Source organism: Amblyomma americanum, chromosome 4 (assembly GCF_052857255.1).
Source record: "Amblyomma americanum isolate KBUSLIRL-KWMA chromosome 4, ASM5285725v1, whole genome shotgun sequence".
Taxonomy (NCBI): Eukaryota; Metazoa; Arthropoda; class Arachnida; order Ixodida; family Ixodidae; genus Amblyomma; species Amblyomma americanum.
In genome coordinates this window covers 207946713-207968405 of record NC_135500.1, presented here as the reverse complement: position 1 = coordinate 207968405, position 21693 = coordinate 207946713, and the positions used below count along the sequence as shown (strand labels likewise).

At 50.7% G+C, this 21693-nt stretch overlaps 1 protein-coding gene across 2 annotated transcripts in view; it reads left to right on the top strand.

The window, feature by feature from the left end:
- The first annotated feature begins 165 nt into the window (after window positions 1–165).
- The window catches only part of LOC144129192 (cysteine and glycine-rich protein 1-like), a 66796-nt gene continuing 45268 nt past the window's right edge, over window positions 166–21693 (top strand). Inside the window, exon 1 of one of the 2 annotated variants that reach the window (XM_077663172.1) lies at window positions 166–299. The gene's annotated coding sequence lies outside the window, so the exon portion shown is untranslated. Of the gene's footprint in view, window positions 304–21693 lie in introns of both variants that reach the window. The other variant, XM_077663170.1, reaches the window with a different exon arrangement.

The window sequence follows — 21693 nt, the reverse complement described above, 5'->3', positions numbered from 1 at the left end:
AAAATAAATGTATGTTATTTTGTAATAACCAATATATTTTGTTGGCTTGCGTTAAGACAAACAGTTTACTTAAAGTGACTTTTTTTTTACAACAATAACCTTACTTTGCGGTCACTCTAAGCCAATCCAAAGACAACTTTGTAAAGTAAAACAACAACAAAGCATCAGAAGCCGAGTCGAGTCGAGCACTCATCTGCTGCGCGCGGCAAATGTGTGGGACGAGCGTAGCTGGCTGAACGAGTGAGCGGCTCTCCCGTGGACTGAGTCTTCTGACGGCTGACAACAAAGACTGCTACAGCGTCGGTAAGCTGCCAAAACGTTGCTTGACTTTCGTTGATACACTTTCAGGAGCCTGTCAACCGTATGTTCGTTGCGCACTGTCCGCTGCATACGCACTTCAAGAAATTCGCTTGACAGTTTGGGCAGCGTGCATCTTTCCGGTCGTCGTGCACGTTAGCGTGTGGGCGATCCCGGTGTTGTCTCAAGCCGGGCTCATTTGGACCTTTACAAAGCTTCACGGCAGTTGTTTCAATGTGCACGTATATCACGCACGTATATCGATCGGCTGCATGTCATATGCATGTGGACTTGGCTAATTACGGTTGTCATTACGAGCCGTACCCCCGTGCATCTTTTACCGTTACGTCCCTCTCCCGACTGCCATGGTCATCGCTAATTGTTTCTTCTTAGCTGACGCCACTTCACTTCTCGCGTTATCGCTGAAGACACGTTGCCGCGGCAGCGCCAGCAACGAAAAGGCCGTGTGCCGAGTCCGGTTACGTTGACGGGCACTCGCGGATACGACTGCTCCATTCGGCGTGCTCTGCCGACACCCACGCACATATGCTGGTCCATCCGGATACCGGTTTTGGCTCATGGTGACAGTAGAGGCCTTGATAACACTCATGTACACTTTTGTTGGTGCTGCTCAAAGTTTACTAGCAGGTATGGCTTGTGCGCTCTGTCTTAATTACGATTAATTTCAAGGGATATATACGTTGCAATAATTCGTTATACCTGGAATTTGTCTTTCTTGCCACAGAAGGTTGCACCGAACTCTAGAGTAAGTTCAACTCATGCTCATTCCGTCGATCTATTTGTTTCCTTCTGTCTGCACTCGGCTGCGATAATGGCCCCGTTCGAGATGGGGGTATCTGTTGCTAGTAACAACAAGTGAAACAGAACGTTCTGCTTGTGTACTTTTTGATGTAAGATTACTTGCCCAGTACATAAATATCGGTGCTATTCTTCATGCAAAAAAATAAAAAATCGTGAGAACGAGTCGCAGGTTAAGGCTGAGCTTAGGGTTATCCTTGGCCTTCCCAAACGAGGCAGAATTACCTTGGCTTTTCTTTCGGCGGCCTTGCGGCAGTTTGCTGCTGCTGTTTGGCGTCTGCTCATTGGAATGCAGCGCGTGTGGTTGGCGTCATTTCGTTTTCTTCAAACACCGTGCGCAAACTAAAATGTCATGCTCATTCCCGCTTCTTTTGAATGCGCACCGTGTCAAGCATTTTTAATTCCGCCTCATTTATTATAGTGCCAGCACAGGCCAGCGCATAGTGTATCGGAGAACGCCTCACGCTCAGATCATCCCAGGTGTTTCTCACGCGAGCCACTCACTCCCACAAGGAAACGCCCACAGCTTGGTATCGGGACGTCCCGAATGAGGGAGAGAAAGAAAGATGATATTAATAAAAACAAAGTTGGAGAAACTTCCTTTTTTTTTCTCAAGCCTGCGCTCGGCGGCTGCGCGTCACTTGTTTGACCTCCGAGATAGCTTGTCTCAAGCAGGCCGGAGTGCCGGCGCCGCTCACGATATACGGGATTGCAGAGCAGGCATACCTGCGGCATAACGACCCGCGCGATATGCGGCCCGCTAACCTATCGAAGTGCGCCTCAAGAACTTTAAAAACATTCCGTTTTTTTGCTTTTCTTTCTTCTCTCTCCATCCCTTCCCCTCTCGTCGTGCGAGCCCGCTCGCGCATTACATTGGATTCTTCTTTTTTCCTTTTAACGGCACCTATGACCTGTTGGCATTCTTTTCTTTTTTGCGGCCAGGCTTGCTTGCTGCCTTGAACTCTCGTCCTTCGAGGATAAACTGCGCTTGTAGCTTGTGCAGTTTCGGTGCGTTTATTAATGTATTTTAAACAAAAGTGTCTTGTCGGCTGCTGGTAGTGAATCGCGTATTTTGTGGGCTCCTCGTGGTTTTGTGCAACTTTGCTTTTGCAGGTTCAAATTTTGCTGCTTTTCACGCATTTCGGTTAGATCGCTCTGCGTTGCGAGTTGTCGCGCGCTCAAAATCTTGCGAGCAGGCTTGTTGCCCAGACCGGTAGAGATATGCATTGAGGCAGCAGCGGTTGGGTTGGAAGGTTGGAAAGCTTATTCGTTGCAAAACACTCCAAACAGCAGGTCATTGTCGCGCGAGTTACCGGGGGGTCGTCTAGGAACATCGAAAAACACTCCCGGCACGAACCGCCCATCAACCGGTCCAGACTGGAGCTGATGCCCGTCAATCATCTTATCCGCCGCGTCGCATTTTCAACCTCCTGCGGTGAAAGTTGAAGAGGGGGGGGGGGGGGGGATGGCACACTGTTCCCAGAGATTTTCGCGTAGCAGCTGGCGGACAATAGAGAATAACGTAACTTCGTGCAGCGCCCGACAAAGCTGTCTTTCGTGCAGTAACGAACAGACTCGCGTTTGCAAACAATCGCCGTGCCAGCGTGATGCGTGCCGGCATTTCCTCTGAAGTTCGCTGCCGGCTTTTCGCGTTGCATTGGTTGCGTTGCGAGATCAGAAGTGACGACTTAATGGGTAAAAAAAAAAAGAAAGCGAATATTCTCGAATCAGGTACTTCGGAACTTTTCTTTGAGGGGGGGGGGGGGGGACAAGGCTTCAAATTGATTTTGTTAAGTATTTGTGTTTTATGTTTTACTTGCATATTTGCGTATTTTATTTTACAAATATTTTCCTGTTTCGGACTGTCCAAAGGTATGTGCATAGCAGAAACCTAAATTTAAATGGGCAGTTTTATATGTATGCATATATATGTGCAAGCGAGGAGTCATCGAGTACGTTAAACAAATTTGTGCACAGTCTGTTTCGATTCTGCTAATCATTCTTCTGCTAAACAAACGGCTTTACTACTGTCTGTGAAGCCAGCTAGCTTAGCCCAAGTTAATCGAAGGCGCCCTTTAGCTGTGCGATGTCAGCGCACGTTAAATACCCCAGGTGGTCGAAATTAAGGCGGGTTCACACTGGCGAGTCGCGGAGGTCGCGCAACACTTCTAAATCGATTTGTTCCTCTCCCTTCCCGCTTTCCTAGTGCTTCGGAAACTAACTAAATGACCGAAATCGGTGGTGCGACGTTTGCGACTGGCCAATGTGAATCCGCCTTTATTCCGGAGCACTACACAACGGCACCCCTTTCTCCTCTTCTTATTTCACTCCCACCTTCCTCCCTTCCCTTACGGCTCGGTTCGGGTGTCCACCGAGATGTGAGACAATTACTGCGCCATTTTCTTCCCTCAGTAAGAAATTTGCATCCCCCCTTAATTACTGTCTGCTTCTTGGGTGCATGTAAATGCGCGCAAGAAGGACGCGCTTTCTCAGTGTGGCTCATATGCCAGCGCAAAGTCAACAATGCTGTTTCAGGTAGCTCGGAAGTGGTATACGGTTTTGTACCGCACCCGGTGAGATGTCGCAGCGTCGTGTGACGTAGCTGTGACGTGTAGCGTGCTTAGATATCAGACGACAGTGCATGGACCGCTGAAAGGGCCAAACCTACTCTCTCGACCCCCCTTGCGCTCACGATCGCCGTACGCTTGCAATTTCCTTGTCTGGCGGCCACATGTGCCCCTCCCCCCTCTTGCTTATTCATCGCGCCGTGCCAGAGCGGAGTGCCGCCCCATTAAACGAGCTCGAGCAGACGGCGGCGAGCGCTAGCAGCGTATTAATATAGTTGCATTAGGGGCGCCTACCGTGTTGGGTGAAAGGCTTATGCATGAGGGGCCTATGCCGCGAGGCGCTAGACGTCTGCTCCTTGAGTCAGGTCAGGTTGTGTGCATGCGCCAGTTGTCCATGCTCGTCGCCCCCGGCTGTAGTATACTCTGCAGTGTCCCGCGCCTTCGCTGAGCGCGTGTGTCTTTTTCTCCTTTTCTCTTTCTTTCTTTCTTGTCCATTTTGGGCGGTGACTGTTGGGTTGGTCCAACCGCATCTCTCGGTCCTTATTTGTCTGTTTACTTTGCCTCTGTTTAAGACGAACTGAAAAGTAGATCGGAGCACCTGATGCTCGGTGTAGGGAGAGAGAACACTTTTATTTTCTATTGTTTCGCCCTCGCGGCTGGCACCCTTATGGATGGATGGATACGGCTGAACCCTTTAAATCGGGCGGTGGCTCTAGCCACCTAGTCATAACTAATGAAATTTTACTCCTGTCTTAACTTTAGCCACCAGTCAGATAACCTTCGCTTGGTTACTTCTAACCTCTTAAAATCTACTTTCCCTTCACTGTCCTTAATCCCCAATGCCTTGAATAAATCAGCCCCGCTGCCTTCCACTGTAGGGTGAAGCCCTTTACAGAAAAGTATAAAGTGTTCAGCCGTTTCCTCCTCCTCTCCGCACGCACCGCACAACGTGTCTATCTCGTGGTACCTGACTCTGTATGTCTCAGTCCGAAAAACTCCCGTCCTGGCCTCAAACAACAAAGAGCTTCCTCTACAATTATCATATATATTTTCTTTGGCCTGCTTAAAAATCCTGTATGTTCCCCGTGCCGATTTCGCCAGCATCCCTGTTTTCCACGGAGCGTCCAGCGAGTCCAGCGCTGTAGGGGAAGCTTTACAAAGCTTCTGCGCCGGCTTTTCTTGTTTGTTCTTTCGACGTTTTTTTCTGTGTCAGTTCGGACAGACCTCGCCATTTGGAGCTTCGTGGTGGTGGTGGTGGTGAAAAACATTTATAAGCAATTAAATTTTTACAGAAAGGTGATTGGGGTAGGACCCTATTGGCCCTTTCCTCTCACAGTACTAGGTGGAGCCCCTATTCCGGGGCCCCATTGGCAAGCAACGTGGAAGAACGAACCAGTTGGGTACGGGTGTCTTGGCGAGTATGATACAGCAGCTGGGTCTGGAAGCACAGGTGTCGTAATAGGTAGAAAAAATATTTTAGTCGGTAGCACATCGCACTGTTTTCCGTTCACAACGCCAGGGGCAGTGCGGTTGAGTCGTATGCGATGGAAGCGGACGTGTAAACGGTGCGCCTATACTTCGGTCGCTTTTCTAGTTCACTCATGTCGGCAGACAACATCCAGTGCTCCCGAGCATCAAGACATCCTCGAAGTGAGAGAGAGTGGGCGTACTTGGAACAAGTTAGTGCAGGCAGCTTTGTGAATGCAGGTCGTTGACTGTCGCAGGCAGCTAGGCTGTTCAATCATTGCGAGCGTTATATTGACAGCCGACGACGCCTGAATAACTTTGCTTCACTTAATCCTGTAATAATTGCAAAGCGTTTAAAATGTTGAATAGTAGTCTTGAGCTTTCTGCATTTCGCCGTTACTGACCCGTCTATTGCAGTTTTGGAAGCAAAAAAATCGAATGGATTCATGGGGTGAAATCTGGTTACCTCGCAATTAAAATGAGCAAATTAGGCCAGTTTCTCAATGTCTAAAAGCAATAGAACTACGCTCACATACCTTGGAAAGTGCAATAACTCATTAGCGAAATTGGAGATCATTACGTCACCTGCTCGTGTATCAGTACGTTTTTTGAAATTCCAGCGTGCCTTCTGCTCCTCTGCAACTGACGCTTTGACGTTGCTCTGAGAAAAGTTTGAGAATGCGGTTTTTATAAAACCGCGCGGATTAGTCATTCTTTTGCGAGCAGGAACGACAGCTACATTGGCTTATTTGTACGACCTATTTTGTTCGTAATTCGCAGGCTACTACAGGGTTAATGTAGACGTGAGGGTATCCTGGGAAAGAAAATCTAGAAGGATGAAGCAAATAGCGGCTCGACGTGAAAGCGACCTTGGCGCTTACGGGCGGTTTCCCAACTGTCGCGCACCTGTGTGGATTTCTCGTCACGTGTAGGACGCGGAGCAGCTTTTCTTTTTTTTTTTTGCAGTGACGTCATATACTCTGCGGACTTGTTTTTGAGGCGGGGTACTGTGTGACAAACGGTCACTTGTCTCGCATGGCCGCTTACTTTGCTGCTTGAGAACACCAAAACGTTTCACGTTTTTACTTGTCGACCCGCCGCGGTGGCTCAGTGGTTAGGACGCTCGACTACTGATCCGGAGTTCCCGGGTTCGAACCCGACCGAGGCGGCTGCGTTTTTATGGAGGAAAAACGCTAAGGCGCCCGTGTGCTGTGCGATGTCGGTGCACGTTAAAGATCCCCAGGTGGTCGAAATTATTCCGGAGCCCTCCACTACGGCACCTATTCTTCCTTTCTTCTTTCACTCCCTCCTTTATCCCTTCCTTGACGGCGCGGTTCAGGTGTCCGCCGATATATGAGATAGATACTGCGCCATTTCCTTTCCCCAAAAACCAATTATTATTATTATTATTTTACTTGTCGCCGCCCGTCGAAATGCGGCCGCCACGACCACGTATCGAGCCCATGACTTCTCATTTAGCAACCAATCCGCGAAAGGCGAAAAAAAAAATTGTTTTGTCTCCTAAAGAATCCCTTTCCTATGCCCACCTGAATGACATGGGCACAGATAATGATAGCGATGAATTCTCGGAACAAACTCGGTTATAGCTATCGCTGGCAAGATAAACAGCGAAATGAGAACCTGCCTGTGTTTGTAGTATTGTGGCTTAGCGCCGCTTTTTCTTTGTTTCATTTCGCCGCCGTGCTATTTTTGCCATCGCATTTCGCGCATATACGTTCTGTTCTCGCCTTCGTGCGTTCCTTCCGTTTGTACCCGCTCACTCCCCCCTCCCGCCTACATCCCACGCCGTCTCTTCCGCTGTTTTTAAAAGTCCAGGAAGACCAAACCGCTCTGTTCCTGCAACAGTTCATCGGCGCCGTAAACGCTGCCGGCGCCCTCCCTCCGGGCGTGGACGGTGGTGCGCAAGTTGCCGTACTGACTCGCAAAATCAAAACTCTAGAACGGCGGCAAAAAAAAAAAAAACAGTGAATACGCATATGCAGAAACAAAAAAAAAATACACAAAAAGCGTAAAGGGGAGCGGCCGCCCACGTATCAAGGCGCGCCCATCGGCCGTACTGCACGCCGCTATACGCCCATCCCAGGCGGCCACACGCTGCGTGTTCTACGGCGTCGCTTTTTCATATTTCCGCTTTGTTTCGTTTTCCCGCGCCCCGCCATGTGCGACGTAGTACATGTGGTGCGCGTCCGTAGGCGGACCGCCGCCGGCGCTGCTCTCTCGTCTACGGGAGAGTCGTGGTGGTGCTCTCAGCGCCGCCGCAATTCATTGTGCGCGGCTGTCGTGTTCGTTTCGTATGATTGATTTCGCTGGAAACGTTCGCGGATGTTTGTTTAGTGCCCCCCCTCCCCCTCTTCACCTTCGCCTGCCGTTAGTGTCACGTGCTCGTATCGTCTCTCTCTCTCGAAGTGTTAGTCACTTTCTGCTGCGCCGCGTGCTAAGAAGGGTTTTTGTTGCGTCGAAAGTGGAAGTTGGATTGTTCTCGAGTCGAACATGTTGGTGCATATCAGCAGAAAAAATTGGCGCCAAATCGGACAACACACGGAAAGAAAGACAGGACAGGTTGCGCCTGTCCAGTCTTTCTTGCCGTGTGTTGTCCGATTTGGCGCCAATTTTTTCTGTCGATTGTTCTCGCACGTGCGAGCATCTTAGCCGTTCGAGCCGGCAGCCTACCTTTTTCGAGCGCAAAAGATTGCGGCTGTCGCTATCTTGATAGCTTTCAGGCTCATCTCGGCGGCTCCGTGAAATGGCTGACGAATACACAGCCGTGGACGTCGTCTTGTAAAAAAAAAAAAAAAACGACCGGACGGACGGATTTTTCGAAGCACCTTGCCATTGCATGAAATCCCTTGACGACCACCACCGCGTACATTTGTTGCACTCTGCAGCCTCTGAGAGCTTGGTGTGTCTAACGCGTTATCTACTGCCCGTTATCGCTAGCGCCGTTATCTCTCGCGCCGTTTTCGCAGACATCTCAAGTCTCGGTCCCAGTGTATGCAGTACGTGTTTGTATAGTTACACCTTCGCTGCGTCTTATCGGTCGCTGGCACGTAAAAGCGGCGTTCTCCCCTGCGAACTTTATTAGCTGCCCGACTTCCTCAATAACCGCGTGCATTAGCCGAACGGGCTTTTTACGTTTCTCTTTTTATTTTCCCCAGATGTGATGCTCACCTGCACTGCACTGCGTGCGTGTTGCATATCTCGATCCTCGCCTACGGGGGTATTTGGTGGCGTGTCGTGATCGTCCGCGGGCGAAAAACGTAGCTTGTTTGGTGGACGCGGGGGGGCCCGACCCCGCACGTGGCATTTGCGTAGCGGGTATTTTCGTGTTGTCCTCTCTCCTGCGTAAAGGCCGTGTTCGCACGCCTCTGTCTGCAGCTATACGTTAACATTTGCGACTGGCTGGCAGAGGGGAAAAAAAAACAAAATGCTTCGTATCCTATGCACGATCGGGGTCGAGAATCCAGCGCTGGCTTTCTAAATGTCCGCTGTGTGCGTATTATGGGCCTTCGAGAGCCCTCCGTGCGAAGAGCGATCACCTGTACCTCATCTTCCAGCCACGGCGTTTCAGCTTCTGCTCGTTGCGCGCCGTCGCCTGCCTGTTTGCGAGAGAATGAAAAATGAACAACAACAAAACATGCAGCTTGGGAAACAGTAATAAGCGAAACAGGTGTTTGCTTCGAGTGCAGCGAACGAGTGTGTGTGTGTATATATATATATAGGTAGGTAGGCTTGCAACGTTCGAGGCTTGCAACTCACCTGATGGCGCGAATTTCCTCTTCGTTTTTCATTTAAAGGGGAACGCCTTTGATTTCCCTAGGCCTAAACCGTCGTGTCTAACCTAACCCGTCGCGGGAAGTACGGGGTTCGATCCCCTGTGCCGCCAGGTACCCACCTTTGGGATACAATGGGTACAAGCTTTCCACTAAACCTGGCGCTCTACTTCTATGGTGTGAAATGATTGGAAAAAGGGTCTTTGACACCACCTTATGTCAAAAAGGGTCTTTGACACCACCTTATGTGCCCCGCCGCGGTGGCTCAGTGGTTAGGGCGCTCGACTACTGGTCCGGAGTTCCCGGGTTCGAACCCGACCGCGGCGGCTGCGTTTTTATGGAGGAAAAACGCTAAGGCGCCCGTGTGCTGTGCGATGTCAGTGCACGTTAAAGATCCCCAGGTGGTCGAAATTATTCCGCAGCCCTCCACTACGGCACCCATTCTTCCTTTCTTTCACTCCCTCCTTTATCCCTTCCCTTACGGCGCGGTTCAGGTGTCCAAAGATATATGAGACAGATACTGCGCCATTTCCTTTCCCCTAAAACCAATTAATAATTAATAACACCACCTTATGTTAAAAACAACAAGAAAAAAACATTGCATCATGGCGCTCTTTGGCTGAAGCTGTCTTTGCGCATCGGCGTCAAAGCGGTGTTGAAAGGCTGGCGGCGCTTGTGCCGGAACATTACTCTCAGGTTCTGCTATAGCCTTCGTTTCGCGTCAGGCGTCCTCGACGGCCCGCTTCTGCACGCATCACTTAATTGTTATACGCGACGCACTGTGTCGACAACAGCCTTCTTCTCTGCGCTTGCTCATTCGTCTGAATCGGACAGCCGCGTACCCACATGTACGCCCACGTGTGCGTCGTCTGGCAGCTTGTCGCCCAGCGCACGCGCGATTTGCTCCGAACGCTCGCTGCGCTCTTGTTGTTCGCATATAACAGTTGAACGGAGCATGCAAAACAGGCGGGACAGTGGCGACGCAGTCTTCTCCCCCCCATCTCTATTGAATTCAGAAAGTCGAGAATCGAGGCTTCGATGTGCGTATGTGTGCCACGCGGCAGGCGTGTACTACCCGGCGTATATGCGCACATATACATATATACACTCCAGCCAGTCGCTGTATTGGCGGCGTCCCGCAGGGCACTTCCCCGTCTGCTGTTTTTTTTCTTCCTCGCGCCGCTCGTGCACCAACATGCAAATTCTTCCTGTCTGCTGGAATCTGTACGCACACACTTCCGAGGCGGAACCCACTACTGCGTGCGACGCGGTGCCACGCTCTGGTTTACGGCGCGTGCGTCTATGCGACGTCGAACGTGTTTACTGTCTTTTTTTCCCCTCTCTTCTCCCGTCAACATAACGCGCCCTCCTATATGCCCGCCTCCTCCCGCTGTTCCTCACCCTTCCCATAGGGTATATGCATAATCGCGCGCACGCGTGGTTTGATGGGGACGTGCGCTGTGAACGATTGTTGTTCTTTCAAGAGCGGAGAAGACTATTGGCTGGCGCGGCGCGACTTTGCGACCTGTCAATCCACGGCCGCCGGGCCACAATGCACGTCGCGCCGAAGCGTCTTTCGTCACGCTGTTTCGACGTCCTTGGCGCCTTTTTTCTTTCTCTTTCTCTCCGCTTCCTTTGTTCTTTTCTTTCGCTCGCGAGACAATGCCTTCTCGCACGGCTGCCGATCCCTCTCGTCTCCTCCTTCTCCGTCGGCGTTTGCGAAACGTCGTTCGGCGTCCCTGGGCGTCGTTATAAGAAGTCGCCCTCACGCTCTTCGTGCGTAATTGGCATAATTCGACGGTCTGCGTCGTCCTTGTTTTTGTGCCGCCGTCGCACTGCTTGCCGCTACGTCGAGAGCGGCGGCGCATTTGCATCTTCTCTTTCTTTCTTTCTTTCTTTCTTTCTTTCTTTCTTTCTTTCTTTCTTTCTTTCTTTCTCACTCACCCGGCCGGTCTGAAAAGCACGCCGGTTCCTTCTGTCGAATGCCGTTCGTCGGGCTGTTGTAGCAGTGTGGTTCGGACAATTCTTTTTGCCGTTACTGTCGAAACGGACGGACAGTGCTTTCGCCTCGCTTGTGCAAGTGTCTTCCCGACATTGTGAGTGGAGACGCAGCGGTGTCCGCTGAAGCTTCTGGATGGAGGCGAGCGGCCGAACGGGGAGTGCTGTCGTGTGTGTGTGCTTCGTATTGAAATGTGACTTTTCGTCGTGGGTAACAAATCAATGCTGTGGAATGCGAGCGTTGCTTGAGCTGTCTTGAAGAAGGCAGCGCAAAATGTGGACGAGGGACGGTAGAGAGGACGCAATTAGACGCTCAGTTAGACGGGACACAGCTAGACGTATCTCGTACGCATGTTGCGCTGCCTCCTTCAAAACGTGCATCACCAAATAGCTCGGCAGCTTGCTCTCCTGAGCTTGAGCTGTGCTGAGCAGGGAAGTTGTGGTTGAAAAAACGAGATCACTGCTGCACCCGCATTGGAGGTCCCATTTTAAGTTTTCGAACTTGGCGCCACTCTCCTTTTTCAAATTTGGCGCCATGCACGCTTCGCTCCGTTTACACTTCCGGTTTTTCAGATTTGGCGCCACGCTTTAGCTCCGCCCACTTCCGATGTTTTCTTTTTAATTTAATTGGTTTTTTTGGGGAAAGGAAATGGCGCAGTATCTGTATCTTATATCGTTGGACACCTGAACCGCGCCGTAAGGGAAGGGAGAAGGGAGGGAGCGAAAGAAGAAAGGAGGTGCCGTAGTGGAGGGCTCCGGAATAATTTCGACCACCTGGGGATCTTTAACGTGCACTGACATCGCACAGCACACGGGCGCCTTAGCGTTTTTCCTCCGTAAAAACGCAGCCGCCGCGGTCGGGTTCGAACCCGGGAACTCCGGATAAATGTTTTCAAATTTACCACTACTACTGCTCCGGCCCCGCCCACTTTTTGGACATTTTTGGTTCTAATTAACTAATTACCCGACATGCACCTCATGATTTCTCCTGCGAGATTTTTTGATGTTCTATCTAATGCAACCATTCTTTTTCTTGTCACTCAGTTCGTTCGAACGTTATCGTGATGACACGAAACCGCTAACATAGCCATACAGTGCTTACGCATGAATAAAAAAACCTCGATGCTGCGATGGTTCACTTTTTTGAAGCGAAGTTGCTGGGCTATCGGTGCGCCTTGCGAACATGGTGATACCCGGCAGCATTTAAAAACCTGGCCGTGCGGTTGCCAAGTTTCAAAATGGAATATGACCACCGCGACGCCTGGACAGGAAGTGTTCTGGCAGCGCTTGAACAATGGTCCCTTGCAAATTTTTTCGTCCCTGGAATGGTTATCACATGCCAATGCGGACATCGCGCTCGGTCGTCAGGACTTTTATTCTTTTTTCAGGTTTAACGGTCTGGAACTTAGCGCCAGAGCCGAAACAGCGACGCCTATCAGGCATGGCTGTTTAATCTCCGGTTGAATTAATTTGGTTTAATGCGGTTTAATTTCTACCCCAGTGATGGAATGCCGAAATCCCCGTTCATGAGCGGTTTTTTTAATTTTTCTTCCTTTTTCCATTTCTACTTGTATAGTTCTTGTCCGTGTGCTTGTGTTTGTGTGAATGCATCAGTTTATACACTTCCCTCTTTTCACCTCTTTTTATTGTCCTCCTTATTGCCATTTTTCCCCCTCTGACATGTCCATCTGCCCTATTCTCTTTACCCGCCGCGGTGACTCAGTGGTTAGGGCGCTCGGCTACTGATCCGGAGTTCCCGGATTCGAACCCGACCGCGGCGGCCGCGTTTCGACGGAGGCAAAACGCTTAAGGCGCCCGTGTGCTGTTCGATGTCAGTGCACGTTAAAGATCCCCAGGTGGTCGAAATTATTCCGGAGCCCTCCACTACGGCGCCTCTTTCTTCCTTTCTTCTTTCACTTCCTCCTTTATCCCTTCCCTTACGGCGCGGTTCAGGTGTCCAACGATATACGAGACAGATACTGCGCCATTTCCTTTCCCCAAAAACCAATTATTATTATTATTATTATTATTATTATTATTATTATTATTATTATTATTATTATTATTATTATTATTATTATTATTATTATCCTCTTCATTTCCGCCGGCTGCAGATCAGGCGTCCGATCAACATGCGGCAGTTTTTTCTGTGACCGGCTCTCATCTGTTGCTTCCCTTTTATTATTTTCAGTGAACCATGTACACCACCACTTGGCCTCCGTCGAAATGCAGCCTCATTCGGATCCGCGATTATCTTGCTTTGTAAGAACGTCGTGATCGATCGCGCCGAGTTAAGTTCGGCAGTTAAGACCGATGCATCTCGCGTCCGCGAACGAGTGTGAACTGAGATTATCAGCTGCGCGAATCAAGCAGATTCTGCTCTCGACTCCTCGAGCACACGCGCTGCTGTAGTTTACACGCGGCATATGCTCGGGAAAGATCTCAGCTTCCTTTTTATGTTTTTTTTTTCACGATATATCGGTTGCTCGCTCCGAGGAAACAATTCTATGTGCCGTGGGTGACGATGTAGGTGTGCATGCACATGTGTACACCTACATGCACCTTTATCGAGCCTCTTTATAGTCGCCGGAGGAAAAGTGCTCGTGCTCGACTTGGCACAAAAACAAGTCGCCCAAAGCGCGCGAGAACGGCCTTCTGGACGAGCGCGATTTGTTTTTGCCGATCGGGCGCTTTGTGCCGAGCTTGGAGAACTCCTCGCGTGTTGTGGGTATATATATACGCTGCTGTGAAACGAGGAAAGTTAAATCGATTCTGGTCTATAAGTGAACGAAGGGCGCGTTCAGTCGCACCTCTGGTGTGTGTGTGTGTAGGGGGGGGGGGGGGGGGGGGAAGGCGTATTCGCCAAAGACTGAGCAGTGTGTCACGAACTGCTTTATATTTCTGTGCGGAGTTCGCTCGAGGCGCGCCTTCGTTTCTTTCCGGTCACCCGCGGCGTTGGCTCAGTGGCTTTGGTGTTCCGACCGCTGAGCCTAACCAAGGTCGCGGGATCGACTCCCAGCCTCTGTATGCGACGCATTTCGATGGAGGCGAATTGCAGCGACATCCGCATATCCTGTGCGATGTCAGTGCACCGGGTGGTCGGTAATAATCGGGACCTCTCCGCTCAGGCGTCCCTGAGCTCAGGCGCGTCATCGGGGCGTTTGTAAAATTGATTGTAGTGAAGGTCTCGTTTAAAACCTTCTAATGTGTAGTCACTCGCAAGCTTGTGGGGACAGCTCGTTGTGTCGCGAGCGGCTTTACTGGTACTGTTACGCTTAAGATTCCTTTAGTCATCCCGTTGCTTCTTTCCTGTGCATGGACAGTCGGTAGGGTAGCCCTGACCTTAGGCCGTCCATAGATTGTCCGCAGACTGTCCGTGAATTGTGCGTATACAGCATATATCGACGCTGCATAAAATCTGTCTGTATAGACTGCATAGAGTTGAGTTCGCAGTTGGTTGGGTTAGCGACCGTAGCGACGCTTAAGAACTGGTTGGGTTGGCCTTAAAATTCTGCTGGCAATTGCTTGCGACGCTTAAGACTGCATAGACTGTATAGACTTTGCATAGACTGTATAGACTCTGCATAGACTGGCCGTAGACTTCACAGACTGGCCATAGACTTCATAGACTGGCCTTAGACTCCGCATAGACCGGTCGTAGACTCCGCGCGGACCGGTCGCAGGCTATGCCGTAGACTCCGCGCGGACCGGCCGCAGGCTATGCCGTAGACTCCGCGCGGACCGGCCGCAGGCTATGCCGTAGACTCCGCGCGGACCGGTCGCAGGCTATGCCGTAGACTCCGCGCGGACCGGCCGCAGGCTGTGCCGTAGACTCCGCGCGGACCGGCCGCAGGCTGTGCCGTAGACTCCGCGCGGACCGGCCGCAGGCTGTGCCGTAGACTCCGCGCGTACCGGCCGCAGGCTGTGCCGTAGACTCCGCGCGGACCGGCCGCAGGCTGTGCCGTAGACTCCGCGCGGACCGGCCGCAGGCTGTGCCGTAGACTCCGCGCGGACCGGCCGCAGACTGCATAGACCGGCCGCAGACTCTGCATAGACCGGCCGCAGACTCTGCATAGACCGGCCGCAGACTCTGCATAGACCGGCCGTAGACTCTGCATAGACCGGCCGTAGACTCTGCATAGACCGGCCGTAGACTCTGCATAGACTGGCCGTAGACTCTGCATAGACTGGCCGTAGACTGCATAGACTGGCCGTAGACTCCGCATAGGCTGTCCGTAGGTTCTCCGTACGCTAGCGATACACAGTTTATTGAAACTTTCGTGACGGATATATATACTCTAGTTGGAGACGTACTTGCGTTTCTTCCTGCGCAGCGCGTGCCGACCTTGCACGGCATGCCGTGGCACATGGCATTGCATGTCGCGCTCGAGCGGCTCGTGTCTTGCACTGTACGGCGTCGATACGTGCGGCTCCGATCGGCGCATTGCGTATGCGCGAACGGCGTTGCATTATGCGAGGCTTCGATTAGTTCCGCAAGGGCGTCAAATGCGCCAGGTATGCGTCACGCATTGTGTGAAATCGACCACGACGCCCACGCGTTTCGCAGCCGCCCGCGGCGGCCAAGTGTGTGTTTGTGTTTGCGTGTTTGTTTTGCGGCGCTTGCGTGAACGAGGAAGACAGGAAATAAGCCACCGAAGGAGGAGGGGCTGCGAGCGACACTGGTTGGCTGCCAAGGGCTAGCTGTCGCCGGGCGTAAGCACGCTACGCGTGTGTGCGTCTACGCCCGCGATCTCAGCTGTGTGCACGCATGCGAGCCGTGACTGCGTAACTGGGTGTAATGACATTCATTACGTGCGCCGCGGCCTTATAGCGCTCTTTGTGTTTGCGCAGATGTCATTCGCGGAGCGATCGTATATAGGAATCCGCCAGCGCCACGTTCGTGGGCTTTAGTACCACTTTTGGGCACGGTGTGTCGCTCGCGCGACCGAGGCCACGAAATAGAGAGAACGTATGCGCGTTACACTGAAACTTTCTACGGGTCTGGAGAAATACCTGTTTGTACGTTGTGGCGCATTTGCTCTGTTATTTATTTGCTAAGCATTGTTGTCCCTGTCCAGCTTCGACGAGTGCTGATCGCGAACGTACTGGTTCTTTTGAAAAAAGTTTTTCAGACAGTTCGTAAAGATAAATCATTGAGAGACAGTTCGTATAGATAAATCATTGACTGTTCATACATCCTATGGACAGTGTATCGACTTAGATTAAAAAAAAATATATGTTCAACAGCCTATAACAGGGCACGTGCGCTGTAATACGTTAAAACTGTTCGCGATTATTGTGCAGTGCGTTGCTCTCATTTTGAGCGCTGCGCGTTGTTAAAGAGGCCTTACGTAATGATGAAGTGGCCGTGCCGTGGACAGTAATCGAGAAGCCAACGCAGTATTACCGCTTTACATTTGTATCGAACTTTGAAGTTCAAATGAGATTTTACCCCGCTGCCTAATAAAGAAGGCATTTTCGTTTGAATTAAGAATATAGGCGGTAGAAGCAAGTGATGGAACACTGTAACGCGAGTACGAGCCACGTGAGTGCAGGACTTGAACTACGCATAGCTGGTTTACCGTCCCAAGGCGACATGGACGGAGGCAGGCTTTTAATTTCGACCACCCGGGGATCTAACGTGCATTGGCATCGCACAGCAAATACTGGCATCCTGTATTTCGCCGTCATCGAAATGCTGTCTCCGCGGCCGGGATTGAACACGCGTACTCGGGCTAAGCAGCCGGGCGCCCTAATCACTGAGCTACCGCGGCGGGGGTTACTCGAACCATGACTGTAGATACGAGCGTGCTGTGAAGCTGCGTCTCGCCTCCACCAGCGGGTGGTTCGAAGGCAGTGCATGCCACGGTTGAAAGAAGTATGGATATAGAGCAGGCCACGTCGGTTGCTGCGACATTTCGCTCTTCAGTTTGAAAAAAAAAAAAAAATTCAGAGGCGGCGAGCGTTTGGTTCGCATCCGTAATGGGTGCACGCGTAGTCCGTGAGCATTAACTGACGAGCATTAAAATGTACTACGCGCTCGCTACCGGCGGTATATGCATAACCTGCTACCGACTTCTTCACGCGTTTGTGCGACGGGGAAGCCACGCGCGCTGCGGTCTGAACGGGGTCGCGTGTGTGCCTCTGTTTTCCTGGCCTCGCGCTGTTTACTCTTTGCTGACGCGGCTTGAAGCTGCAAGTGCGCGCGCGGGTGGCTGACATTGAACGCGCGTCGGCCAACTGGTTTAGCGTGGAGCCACGAGTGCTCATTTTGTTTCGTTTTTTTTTATTTATTTACATACGTATACGTTTCTCGCTGTTCCCGCGGGTGGGCCACATGCGCATGCGGCCAAAGCTGTGTGGTTTATAGTCGGCTTCGTTCACGTTGTCGTTGACACGGCGTCGCGGTGCGGTATGGTGGTCGCAAAAAGCGCAGGGCATATGCACTCGACGTCAGCTAAATCAGGGGCTGCATTTTTTTGCATTTTTTTGCTGTTCATTTTCCGGCCTTTGGCTTGTGTCTACAGCGCGCCTGACTTGTATAGGACCGATACTTTGGGAAGCATATTCTATTGTTTTTTTTTTACATACTGCAGCGCCATTCGGAGCTTAGCAGGAGTGGGAGGTTTTCATAAATAAAGGGCAAGGTAGACATGCAATACAATCAAACAATGTAACAAAGCTGAAATTTACTTATAATTGAGTGAGCTTTATGAAATGACTATCAGTGACTAATTGCATCAGTACACTTGTGTAATGGGCGGGAGCGAAATGAGCCAGCAAGCATATTCAAAGCCTAGATTGCACAGCCGAAAAAAAAAACATTTACATGCATTGTTTTGAGCATAATAAGGGACTGTGAGGTTAAGTTCATGGCAATATCTTGTTGCCGTGGGTTGAGCTGGGGCGATATAGCTGGTACTTGAAAGTCGATAATGAGCATAAACAACACAGAAATTTCAGATCCCAAAAGCTGGCTACTTGATAACATTGTTAAGTGCAATGAAGGAAGGGAAGAAGTAGGCGAACAATCACGGCGGTACTGGTGACAAGTAACGCAGTTATCCTTTTTTTTTACACTTTAATCTTGATAGTGTAGGTTAGTTTCTGGCGGTACCATATTACATAAGCGTAATTAAGTAGGGGACGGATTAATTATTTGTACAACTTCTTTTGGAGCTTGAGCTAAAGTGCGTATTAAATCAATATGCTTCGACCGAGATAAGTTGGCAGTAAAGATAACACAGACAAATTATATTCACACGCCCTGATGCCATGATTAGATTTGCGAAAATTAATGCTCGTTTGTCAGCTATTGCACAATTCACAAAATGTGGTGATTGGGTCGCTAAGACGATGATAAGCCACGTGGATAATTATATATCGGTGCCAATGTCTTTCGCAGCCATTCGCATCAAGTGTGTGGCTAGCCGGTCCTAAAGAGGCACTCGTAGCGAATGTGAAAAGTGTGGTTGCGTATTACGACAGCTGCTTGCGTTTCTGGCTATAAAAAGCTCTCGTATCGTGCGAGTGTGTGCGTTTTAACGGTGGAAAGGGAAAGGCGATACGCGCAGGTGGGCGAAAGATGGGCGCCATTATTTTTAACGTTGCGTAATTGCCTGCGATGCGGCGTTAAGCAAATAAAAAAAAAAGGGGGGGGACGTGCACTTGGCAGCGACGATTAACGGCTAGCATGCGTGTACTTTGGTTCATTAGACAGTTTAAGGCGTTAGAGGACAGCTCACTATCTTTTTGCTCCTTTGTGTGTGTACAGGGCCCGTTCGTGCAACGTGAGCCTGGTCCAGTCGCACGAAACTTGTAGCATGCGGGGCAGCCATATTACCGTATCGGTGGTGCTGTGGATGCCACGAAAGCTCCAATTAGCTTTCGCAATCGGGGTGAGTCAGCGACTTCTAGCGATATGTACAGTCTTTGTCAAAAGTATGCAGTCCAAGGGAGTCTGCTCCTGAGCCCTGCAGCCTGGCTCTTCCTGCATGCCCATGGTCCCTAATCTCACGAAGGCGGGAGGAACTCAAGTCCTAAACGCTCCCGAGTTTACGACTGTGATATCTGCTTAACAGCCCCGCTACACGGCTTGGAAGCGAACCCCTTGGGCTGTATGTTTTTGACAAACACTGTACCTAGAGTCTTCTCTCGACGTTGGCACCTCCATGAATGCATATACTTCTTCGCTTTGTTCAGCGCTCAGTCAAAACAAAGGAATCATGTGGAACACTCAGGCAAGAATAGAAGCCGCCGCGGTGGCTCGGTGGTTATGGCGCTGGGCTGCTGACCCGAAAGACGCGGGTTCGATCTCGGTCGTATTTCGATGGAGGCGAATTGCTATATAGATGCCCGTGTATACTGTGCGATGTCAGCGCACGTTAAAGAAATCCAGGTGGTCGAAATTATCCGGAGCTCATCACTACGGCGTCCCTCATAGTCCGAGTCGCTTCGGGACGTTAAACCCCCTATGAACCATCAGACAAAAATAAAATTCAATGCTGACGTGGTTCTCGCCCTGCCCTGCTAGTTCGCCAAACTTTTTTAAAGCGGTAACGTTTAGGTTGTCCTCTTGCAAAAGCCACCCGGTTTCGATTGGTCGAGAGGGTCGTGACGCATCAGCATCGCCAGATCTGGAAATCTGACTCAGGACACTCTTCCGCCTTAATTTACTCACTAAGCCCCACTGATCCACATTAATCCTGGGATTAAGAAGGTCCCAAGATTGATTTTTTTTCCTGCAATGCAGTTCAGTATAGAAGCACTTCGATGGGCAGAATTCCACTCTAGGAAGAAGTGCAATCATTAGGAGGCTCACCTGTACATTGGGCAGAGCGCAGGCCCGCGGCTTTTATTCTGTGTTTGCGTACTGACGGTGCATCGGAATCCAGAATTCAACGTCGCAAAGACGCTAAAAAGGGACGCGGACGACGTTACGTATACGGCGCCTGCAATATTTGCTGAGCGCGCGCATAGCTTTGGGGGCGTTGTGAAGAAGTCTGTATCTGTCATTGATCGTTCCACCAGACAAAAAAAAAAGCTATAAAGTGAAGTAATTGCGCCTGTTCACGCTTTTAGCGGTTCAGTGCATGCCATTTTCTTTTTTTTGCTGACGTTGCAATACAGCCTCCTTCAGAAGTGTACAGGCCACCGTGCCTGCTTCTGCCACCTGCAGAGGTGCATTTTATTCAACACTCCCAGGGGCTGACGACGAGGTTCTCGCGAGGTTCTCACTCGCCCTCCAGAGATTTGGAGCGCTGATGACGCAAAATGAGACATGTTGCGCGGTGCAGAAGTAAAAAACGTGCGGCCTGTGTATTTTTGACGTTGGCTGTACACGCCAAAGCTATGCAATGCAGGTACTTTATCTCTAAGTGTATAATCAAAAATTCAAAAAAGAAACATCCTCGCGGATCTGGAAGACACCCCTGAAAAATTCACCTACGCACGTGTGTCATCGGATTGCGGTGGCTTTTACTGTTGCAAAGCTGCGGACCGTTGCGTTGTTTTGTTAGGCGATAAGCGAGCGCGATGTGGTATCTCGGCTATAAACGCGTAGAAGGGGTATAACGGAACTTGATATATTGGGCCGTGCAAGCAGCAGCGCTGATAAGCGCACGCGTTGCTGCATGCTACTACGCGACGCCCCCCCGCTGTTACTGTCGCAGGAAAGTTTCAGCTGCTGTTCTTATATGTCCCCGAGTCCCCCGTTGCTAGGTTGCCTTCTGTTCGCTTCCCAAACACCGAGATTCGCGGCTACAGTGACCGCATTCCGGCCTAGCTGATAGGCGGGCAAGCAAAAAAAGAAAAGAAAGCGCCCCTCTCCGCGCCTTTTCCTTGGGGAACTTCTTATATCACAACTTTTGCGGCCAGCTTAAAACGTCGCATGATGCACGTTCTGAGTTTGTGTATAGCCTTGCTGCTTTGTGCCCCCCATTCTTCTGGAAAATCCTCGCCGTGCTCTCCGAGTGCGTTTCGTCCTTCCTGGTATAGTAGCGAAGTTCATGGGCACGTTCTAGGCATGATGCCGTATGGATATATTTTTCTTTTGTGTCTGTGTGCATGTCTTCAGGCCAGGTGGTGCGCTCTGTGTTGGCGCTCTAAATGCCAAGCGCATCCTTGTAAGGTCGCGCTTGCAAGAGCACAGTTTTACCGTGCCCAGCTTATGAGCTGGGCACAAGGTATTGGTGCGGTCTACGTGCCGTGTTATGTGCGGTTGCTCAGTGACCGCTTGCGGTGGTGACATCATGCAGATGCGAACAGTAGTAAAGGTAACACGGGAGCTCGTGCTCGGTGGAGGCCAGCCGGGCGCGCGCGTATTGTGGACTAATCTAAAGTTTTAGTGGGTGCGTTTCGAGCCTCCTATGCTGATTCCCCGGATAGAATCCAAGATGGCGGCCCCCATAGCAACCACATTGTATCTCGGTGGTTGCCACGGTAACCGAGGTGGTTGCATAATTGAATAAAATGACAGGCGCAGCGTGATGACCGAGCAGCGCAACTCGAAACGAAACCATGTCTATCCGGTGTATGTATCCCTGCCTGGCGTGCGTCGAAGTCGGGCCACTTAGTCCGGACATTCGTGTAAAATTTGTGGGCCACAACCGTTTGCCGCAGAATGTTCTGGGTGGTGCAATCATACTATTTCGCGTTTCGTGCAGCTCGCGGCAGGGATCCGAACCGGCGACCTGTGTACCCTCAATTCCGCGTCTTTGCGAATCTTCGTATGAACATTGCGGCTCAACCGTTTG